Raw genomic sequence first — 10,308 nt, 5'->3', positions numbered from 1 at the left:
TCATTTCTGTTTATCTAGCATTGGTTTACCCAAATGAATAACTCTTAAAGAGGTATATTTCATTCCAAACATAAATTTTGTTTCAAAACATTATATTTAATCATGTTGAATCCGTGTGACAGGATTTATATAACAAAACACAGATGGTCAAATTAAACATTTCTCATAGACACGGAAAGGTGTTTTGGGGTACCATACATGGACGAATTTACTCCTGTGTGTCTCAGGCTTAATAAAGTATTGTCTTGCAGAAGTTGGATCTAATTCATGTATCCATGTGTTCCCTCGGGTTTCATTCCTCTGTAAAAAAGACATAATCAAACGTATTTTAATACAGATGTTAAAAACGGTAGACAAGGAAATTTGGATATTTTAATTATTTTCAAGCCTGTAAGACTACACAAACTAAGGACAATGGGAGAAGGCCTCAAAATTAGGGATTATTTTTTTTATTATTTTCACAATTCTACACTTCGAACCTGTTTTAGCTTAATCATACATTCGTTCTATAGTGGAAATCACATAAAAAAAAGTTAAAAAAAAAAACAAAATGTATAAAAAAAAGACGTCTGGTCAGGATTACTATGCAAGATTAATTTTGTTGAATATAATAGATATAATAACATATTTTATTTATAGATTATTACATGGCATTTTCCATATTGGCCCTGGTATCAGCCCTAGACTCCCATATCAAGCCAGAGGGCTTTAGCCCGAGGGCTTGATATGGGTCGTGGGCTGATACCACGGACCATATGGAAAATGACATGTAATAATCTATTTATCACATATTTTCAAGCAAGAGAAAAAAGATAGCATATACCAAATTATGTTTGATATTTTCAACAAAAATTCAAAAAAACATTTAACGAAAAAAATTTAAAAAATGTATCACAGTGAGTTAACAAAGTTCGAATCCCAGTGAGTAAACAAAGTTTTGTGAAAAGTTTAACAAATAATTAACAATAAATATATTAATTCCCAGAATTGTAATTATTAAACGACTTTAAAAAGTGTTACATTTCCAATTAATGCTGACGAAGAATACACCATATCGCTACTATGATTTGGAAATATGTTCCGCTTGAACTTTCGATGTCATACAACAATCGCTTTTTCATTGTGACGTCATATATTTTCTAAATTCTTTATGACGTCCAAATTTTACGGGAACTTTTGTGATTTCCACTGTTGATTTTTTACATTTTTTCTACTACAGCAGATTCGTAAATTTCTAAATTTCTTTTCATTGTGTTCTCATTTTTCATTTCTTGTATGAATTTACATACATCGTCATTTGATCTCTCCTGATCGTCTAACTGCTTTGGATGACAACTTGTTTACAAATAGTTTTTGATTGACAGGTTACCGGAAGTTAAACTCGGGGGCTCGATATGGATTTCAAGGGCTGATATCGATATTGGCCCCGAGGGCTGATAACCAACCTTGACTTCCGGCTATTATTGGCCATGCAAAAACGTACATATCAGTACAAAATATGTGATAAATAGAGAATATCATATGGCTTTTTCAATATCACATCCGTATCAACCCGAGACACCAATATAATCCCAAGAGCTCTGCTCGAGGGATTATATTGGTTGAGGGTTGATACGGTGTGTGATATTGAAAAAGCCATATCATATACACTTTATTATATACATATACCTCACGTAGATGTTTTTTTATGTGACATGACGTCATACAGATAAGTAGGTTTGAAATGACGTCATACAGATTATAGGTTTGACCTGACGTCATACAGATAAGGGGTTTGATAAAGCCTTTGCAACAGTGACTGCAATCGATGACGTGACTTCATACAGATTAAAGGTGTGATAAAGCCTTTGCAACCGTGCTGATATCGATATCATCACGGGTGGCTGATACAGCACGCTTGCCAATGATTGTATTACACATACAGTTTATCTGTATTTACTACTAAGTATATAATAAAGTCAGATAAATATCAATGCTATATACGTCTTATACGACATATATCCGTGTTATCTAACACAAATGATTTCTAGTAGGTGACCGTTTGATATTTACTGATGTTGCAATAAAAAAAGTTTGGGGCATGGGTATGTACATAAATCATGTAATCATATTTTAAGAAAAATGTGTCTGGTTATCACAAAAAAATATGTTTATAATATATTTATAATTAAAAAATAGAAGATGAGAAACGAGAAGAAGTCGTCGAAATTTTTTCCAATGGAGAGTGAAGATGACGATGCAGCAGCAGACGACGACTCTGCCGATCTTCCTCCGCCCCCAAAAGTAAATATTATCCCCCTTAAACCGCATCTAGCAGCAAAAGAGGCTATAAACATGGATGTAGTTGCACAAACGTTGCCAAAACATAGAAATTGAAAGTATGATTCGGCAATAAGAAAAAAAGATTGAATATCACTAAATTTATCAATTATAAAAAATCCAAAATCACTTGGTGTTTCTAGCTCAAATTCCGAATAATTTTTTTTTATATAAAACCACTTACAAAATTTATATGTTTTACCTCTGATGATTCCAACCAAATTTTACGAGGTTATTCATTCGAGGTTATACTTCGACATTTTGACACGGTCCCATTATTTTTTAGTCAGTGTAGGTATCGATGTCGGTAAAAGTGTTCGTGTAAACGACTTTCGAGAATGTCAAGTTATGGTCAATGACTTTTATACTTGGATAAACGGTCTGCATGTTTACTCTTAGATACGCATGAATGATTTAACATGAATAACACTATACATCATTTCATAAATTTATTATTATTATCGGTTATTATCAAACAGAAAAATACTAACGAAAAGGTTAAGTTTGATTGATTATTTACCTCAAATGTGTGATTTTAGATATAAGAAAACGGAAAATTTGGAATGATTTGAAAACTTTAAGCCAGATAAAGTGTTCAGAACTTTACTACCTAACTGAAAATCTGAAAATTCTACTTTTGCCTTTGTCATTTTATCTTATTTATTTGAAAAACTAGCAGTGTTAATCCCGGATTTAACGTGTATCTTTAACTATGTTACACCAAAAGTGTCACATCTAACTATGTGTGTCTTTTTGGTTTTGTTTACTTGTTCTGTTGCTATCTTGTTGGTATGTTTCCATTATACATCTTTGTTCTTATTTAAAAAATAAAGTAATTATACATCACAATTCAAGATTAACTTTCATCATGACATCTGAAATAATGATTTTTAAAGATACGAATATTTTGAAAGCGGTTTAAATACTACCGAAGGTATATCGGTACAAATATCTTATACATAAGAACCTAAATAACAATTGTCAAAAGTATCAATTATCAACAATGCAGCTTTAAAAATAAAAGTATGATAACTTTACAATGATGTAGCAGTCCTGTTCTCAATGTTTTAAATCCGTCGTTGTCTTCTTAAATTGCTTGTTTAAAATCGTCATTTACAATGTACTATATTGAGATGTTTAGACTACAATGCTTGAGCAAAAACTGAATACTCTACCAACGTATCCCCGTTTGTCCCCGGTGTTTAGTATGATCAGTGATGTTTAAATATGTGCTATTGTGTTTTGAAGGATATTGTGTTTTTTGTTCTTTTTTTTTTACCATGGTGTTGTCTTTCCTTTTATGTTTTTATCCACCTCCCGTCACGATAGCATGATTTTTTTCGCTTGCCAAATGTATACATATAGACCCTAATATAATCGTTTGAAACCCTTCAGTTTGCATTGACAATCATAAGAACCTTATCCCAAAAGAAGTTTTGAATGAAAAAGAGATTTAAAAACTCGAATTTTGTTTACCTGGGTTTTTAATCTTAGTCAACATTTTGAATTTCAAAACACATTTTTCTATAAATAATAGATAATAAATCTGACTATCAATTTACAAATGTTTTTGTTTTTTTTTTATTTGAAATTTACCTTAACAAGAGTGCACACGCTGAAATGTCTCGTCTGCCTTACTGATCATTGTCATTCTATGTTGATAGTCCTTAATATAAAGTTTTACTACAAGTATCACATTAACATAAACATGATCCAAGAAAATGAGGTCAAGGTCAGATAAACCAAGCCAGAAATACATAAAATTGAGAATGGAAATGTACATCTAACAATCATTCCATGTACCGAATATAGTTGACGATAATCAGACCAAACCATGAAAACTTTATATTGACCAATGAATCATGAAAATGAGGTCAAGGTCAGATGAACCCTGCCAGACAGACATATACACCTCAAAATCATTCCATGCACCAAATATAGTTGATGTACTGCTTATAGTATCTAAGAAACAACTTAACCAGGCACACTTAACATTGAGCATTGAACCATGAAAATGAGGTCAAGGTCAAATAAAACCTGCCAGACTGACATGTGCATCGTAAAATATTTCCATACACCAAATATAGTTGACCTATTGCATACAGTATTAGAAAAAATAGACCAAAACACAAAAACTTAACTTTTACCACTGAACCATGAGAATGGGGTCAAGGTCAGATGACACCTGCAAGTTGGACATGTACACCTTACAATCCTTCCATACACCAAATTTAGTAGACCTATTGCTTATAGAATCTGAGATATGGACTTGACCATGAAAACTTAACCGTGTTCACTGATCCATGAAATGAGGTCGAGGTCAAATATAGTTATCCTATTACTCATAATAAGAGAGAAATTAACATTACAAAAATCTTAACTTTTTTTCAAGTAGTCACTGAACCATGAAAATGAGGTCAAGGACAATGGACATATGACAGACGGAAACTTCATATCATAAGGCATCTATATACAAAGTATGAAGCATCCAAGTCTTCTGCCTTCTGAAATTAAAGCTTTTGAATAGTTAGCTAACGCCGCCGTCGCTGGCCCTGCCATATCACTATCCCTATGTTTCGCTTTCTGCGACAGAAGTCGCAGGCTCGACAAAAAATAAGATTTTATGTCCAATTTGTTTTCAATATAACTAAGAATGTTAAAAAGAAAACTACACTTTATAAATTTCATGCGTCTGAAGTGCTTTTCTTGATTTACCTTCATCAGGAACGATCAAAGCCCAAAGCCGAATATTTAAAAGCCAGAGGTGCATAAGAACCGAAAAAGTTAGAGAGCTATATGCCCAAAAAGGACCTAAATATAATAGCCATATCCATTTAAGGTCATATTTGCCAGAGGGAGTTGAAACCTTTATTTCTTTATAATATCCGAATTTATAAACAGACAAGGTTTGTTTCAAAAGCTGTATCGTTTCGACAACTACCTTGTAATTCACCTGATTTTCAGATGAGATAAAGGAGCAGCATATTTTCTGTTCATGTGTATTGTTATATCATAAAAACTATCTTAAAGTGCACATACTTTGATTTGAAAGTTCTACCTTCAGTCTTTTGACATTCTGTTTAAAAGTTTTCCTTATTGTATCTCTTTCAATGGACAGCAGCAATATGGATTATTTGTGGTAATTTACATTCATATCTAGATTAAAAGTCTATAATATATATATTAGCAATGTGTTCACATCTGTTTACTCGAAGTTGCGCTTGAATGATTTTACTTGATAAATATACCCTATAAAATATTATTAGTCATTATTTAACAGAAAACTGCTAATGCAAAGGTTTTGGTTTGTATGATTACATTTGACTGGTAATTGTGATAATGCAGTATATAAAAGCCAAAAAAAAATGTTAGCAACAAACGTTGTTAAGTATTTTACTAGTCTACTGAAAAGAAATTCTGAATTATCATTTTCATTTCTGTCATTTAAGCTCATATGTTTTGAAAATTTAGCAGAATACAACTCTCCACCAGAGACCAAATGACATCGACGTTAACAACTATAAAAGTCACCGTACGGCCTTGAACAATGAGAAAAACCCATACCGCATAGTCAGCTATAAAAGGCCTCGAAATGACAAATGTAAAACAATTCAAACAAGAAAACTAACGGCCTAATGTATGTACCAAACCAATGAACGAAAAACAAATATGCTATACAGCAACACACGACAACCACTGAATTACAGGCTCCTGACTTGGGATAGGCACATACATAAATTCTGCTTTCAACAAATATTTTCAAGTAAGTTACAATAAATATTTCACATGCTCTAAACGTGTCCTTTTGGTTATGTTGTGTTGTTATCTCATTGGTATATTTCCCATGTGTCCTTCCTCATTATTAAATAGTTTAAGTATACAACACAAGTGAAGTTTTTCATAATGATATTTTATTCTCGACTCCAAGACTTAAGTTATGTAATGTAAAGATGTAATGGCCAATTATAAAGTAGACCATATGACTAACAACTACTGGAGAAGACGTTACTAAGTTGTAAAACTTGTTTCTGATCCATTTTTCATTTTGAACAATAAAATATGTTTAAACTAAAAACTACTATGTCTATTCTGCATGAGGTTTTTCCACTGTTAGACGGTACAAGGGATGTAGCAATAAATTGCGATACATGTATCATATTCTCCTATGATATACCAATAATGATTTATGTACCCTGTTAAAGTCGATTCTTGTTTAGGTGTTCCGAATGATTTTTTTAAACTCTGTTGTTGCAGTTCTTATATTTTGATGTTCCAGGTGGTTCTTTTTAAACCCTGTATTTGTAGCTCTCTTGTTTAGGTGTTCTAGGTTGTTCTTTTAAAACCTTGTATTTGTAGTTCTCTTGTTTAGGTGTTCCTGGTGATATGTTTTCCATAGATTTAAGACTTGTGACTAATATACCAAATATTACTTGAATCATTATTTATGAACCTACTAATGATGTAATAACTTCTGGCTCAACTGAATAGGACAACACCAAATGTGACAGAGTATAACCTGAACCTCACTGTAAAGGGGAGATCACTCTAGGGAGTTACACCTTCATTCTATGCACCAGTTCTATAACATGATGACTCAAACACCACCTTCAATATCTACTTGAAGACATACTACTGACATTGGAATTGAAACTCCCTGCATAACAAGACATCATTGAGTTTGCTGCTGACAACAAGATTATACATATATTCAAGTTTTTATTGATATAAAAATATAAATATTTGGCCCTTAAGAGTCGTACTCAGCGAAGGAAAATTTAGCTCCAGGCCCTGTCGTCGACACTATGTATAGATGGACCAAGTACCATGGACATGTACACTCCGTCAACCGACCAGAACAAGATGAGTTCCTATTAGAGGATGAAGCGGTGCTCCATCTCGTAGCAGGTGGCTACAATAAAAGGGGGTCAGATTGATGGTGGAGAGAGAAATACATGTAGATGTTTTACATTTAATGACTTGGGGGAAATGAGAAATTAGACCAGTGGTCAATTTCGAAAGGGTCCAAAAAGTCAGATGTGAAACAGCTGAGTGACCCCCAAGGTAATGAGTGGGAAGAATTGAGTAAAAGGGAAGCCTTCAACTAAACACTGGGAAATTCCTTGTAAACACAGTATAAATGTACATATTTCAATATTATGACAAACTGTATTAATGATAATGATATTAGTAATACAAAAAACAAAATATAAGAGTTGATATTAATGTTACATACATGTATCTATAAATGATTATTTACAAAGTTATGTTAAATTAAACTAACTGTTACAAATCTGTTGCTGTGCATACTTAATAGAGGATTTATCTGTTCTTTTGTATCGACAATAACTATCAGAATTCCATCTGACCAAAGTTTTGATCGAATGATCTTCAATGTTAGCCTTACCAGCACTGGTAGCTGCGCCAGTACGAGTGTCCATTATAAAGGTCTGCTTGAAATCCACACTATTCCAATAAATGTTTTAAACTGGAAATGAAATTCTTTCTTTCCAAAGCTGAAAAAATTTCAGTAATGAACAGTTGATCTGAAAGTGCAAATTGGCCTTTAGCTGATCTTAATTTCAAAATAACTTTTTAAAGCTGTAAATGGACATAGCATATTTTAATTTTGAATTTTAATTTTATAGCATATTGTTAAGCCTATATGTCAATACCTTTTCTAAAAGGATCAGTTTTAGATTGTTTTAAATGCAGAATTGCAAAATCTGCATGAAATAGTACACCAGCAACACATAAATTACATTCTGAATCAAAATTAAATGCTTTATCTACAGCAAATTCACCACACCGTAGAAACCCGTGAAATGCTACAATACAAACAGTTTCAAGCATACAATCTGTAAATTCTGAAATGTAACCCATCTTCAGTTTAAGACAAACTTGCTTTAGTATGTCAGAAGTAATTCGAAGTCTTGGCCTGACAGATTGTTTTTGTGATCGTTTGACCGATTTAAGAACTAAGGAGAGTCTAACCATTGATGCATGGTCCTTGTCAGACGACTGGAAAGGTGAAGGTATGTCATCTTTCAGACACATGTATCTTATACCGCAAATATACAGCTTAATTGTAGAATATTGTAATTTCAGAATTTGAAAACAATGTCCCACAAAATATATTAATAGTTCTTCCGATATGGGAGGTAATTTATCTCCAATAAAGTTAACTCCATTTAAAAGTAAACTATTTTTGAAATGGTTATATCCTGTCGTATAAACAGTTCTTGTCTTCTCGGCGACTGCATTGGACCATAATAAGTTGACCGAGTTGCTCAAGACCACATTACTTCTGACACACCTGGGCAAGTATGTGGGTGCAGCTCTGCCTGTAGAGCCAGTGTTTGAAAACGAGTATTCTGTAAACGAGACAAAGCATACAAAATTTGGTTTTTGTGACCAGGCACATGTTAAGCACTGAAATGAAAATTACATTTAACTGCACACCATGTTCGTTGGCTCATAAGATTCATAATTTCTAAACATTTAGAACGCCCTTTTCTAACGATAACGACAGCAGCTTCATTATCACACCAAAATAATATTTTCTTACAGGACCAAAGGTGTCCCCATAACAATGCTTCCACTACAATAAGGTATAACTCTAGTTGTGTTTGAGCTTTTGATTTTGCCATTTGATTAGGGACTTTCCGTTTTGAATTTTCTTAGGAGTTCGGTATTTTTGTGATTTTACTTTTTTCTAGGAATGCCATTGAAGATTTTTCTATTAAAATAGGTAAATTAGCAGGCCAAACAGATGAGAACCATTTCCCTGGAAAATAACCTCCATAACCTATTGTGGAAGCAGCATCTGTATACAGTTCAATATCAAAACTTGATGTAAAATAGCTACCATTCCAGTTTGATAAATATATTTGACAACAGTTTATTAATAAAATCACATATACTTTGTACTTTAATTTTTGGAAGTCTTGCTTCCATTTTATTTGTAACTAATATAATGCCCAAATACTCTAAACCAGTTACCGGTCCTTCAGTCTTGTGCTTGGCTATTGGAATATTTAAACATTTGAAAATGGTCATTATTATAGCCATGCTTCTTTCACCATTCTCACTAGGGTGATCAATAGTCAGAAAATCATCAAGTAGATGTAAAATATTCTTAACTTTATAATTTGTCTATGCAATATAGCATAGTGCCTGTGGCACTGTGTCAAAATGTTTAGGACTGGAGCGGCAACCAAATATTAATCATACATAAAAATAATAAAAGGACTGCTATTTAAAACAGAATAAAGGCCACTAGGTTGACTTGTAAGGACAAATTTTGAACGCATCGGATATGTCGTACTTACACAAACTGCTGTTTCTAACCAATTTTAAATTGATTTTTATAGCGTCATCAATTTTTACATAAGACAGAGAGCATTTTTCTTTCTCAATCATATCATTAACACTTAAAAAGCTATCATTGTCATGTAGAGATGAAAGATCTAAAATTAAACGTTTTTTTCCCAGAGTATTTACCCTCAACAACACTCAGTGGACTTACTCTATAATTTGTAAAAGGTAAGGACTTAAAGGGTCCATATATAAAACCTTTTTGAATTTCTGTTTTAATTAATTCTGATACAATTGAAGCCTGAGACCTTGCAGAAAAATTGTTTTTACATTCTTGTGATTCTTTAATTTCCCCTTGAACCAGGCAATCAAAACCGTGTCTCAGACCATTGCATAAATAAGATACAAAATTTATATCAGAGTGTGAAATCAATTCATGCTCAAGTCTTTCTACATTTATTGGTGTTGAAGCATCATGGTTGGATTTTTCCTCAAATAGTCATCCTCAATCTGATTTATTCCCCTTTGAGTACACAGAAGAAGTGGATGAATTAGCAGGCGGTAACATATCTGATTTCCTACAGGCTGAAGCACCATGGCCTGTTGTGCGACATTTTTTACACTGATGGAGAAGATTGCACATCTTTCTATATCAACCTTTGGGTTATTAAAATT

At 32.8% G+C, this 10,308-nt stretch overlaps 1 long non-coding RNA gene across 1 annotated transcript; it reads right to left on the bottom strand.

Annotated features, from left to right (window-relative positions):
* Positions 1-75: 75 nt before the first annotated feature.
* Positions 76-3,285, bottom strand: LOC127730049 (uncharacterized). The gene is made up of 2 exons (XR_007994947.1): positions 2,504-3,285; positions 76-300 (listed from the first exon to the last, which is right to left on the bottom strand). It is a non-coding gene; the product is annotated as an uncharacterized LOC127730049 (long non-coding RNA).
* Between the last annotated feature and the right edge of the window lie 7,023 nt (positions 3,286-10,308).

The sequence above is a fragment of the Mytilus californianus genome, unplaced genomic scaffold, assembly GCF_021869535.1.
Source record: "Mytilus californianus isolate M0D057914Y unplaced genomic scaffold, xbMytCali1.0.p SCAF_1, whole genome shotgun sequence".
Taxonomy (NCBI): Eukaryota; Metazoa; Mollusca; class Bivalvia; order Mytilida; family Mytilidae; genus Mytilus; species Mytilus californianus.
The sequence above is the reverse complement of the archived record's forward strand: the minus strand, read 5'-3'. Positions and strand labels throughout refer to the sequence as shown.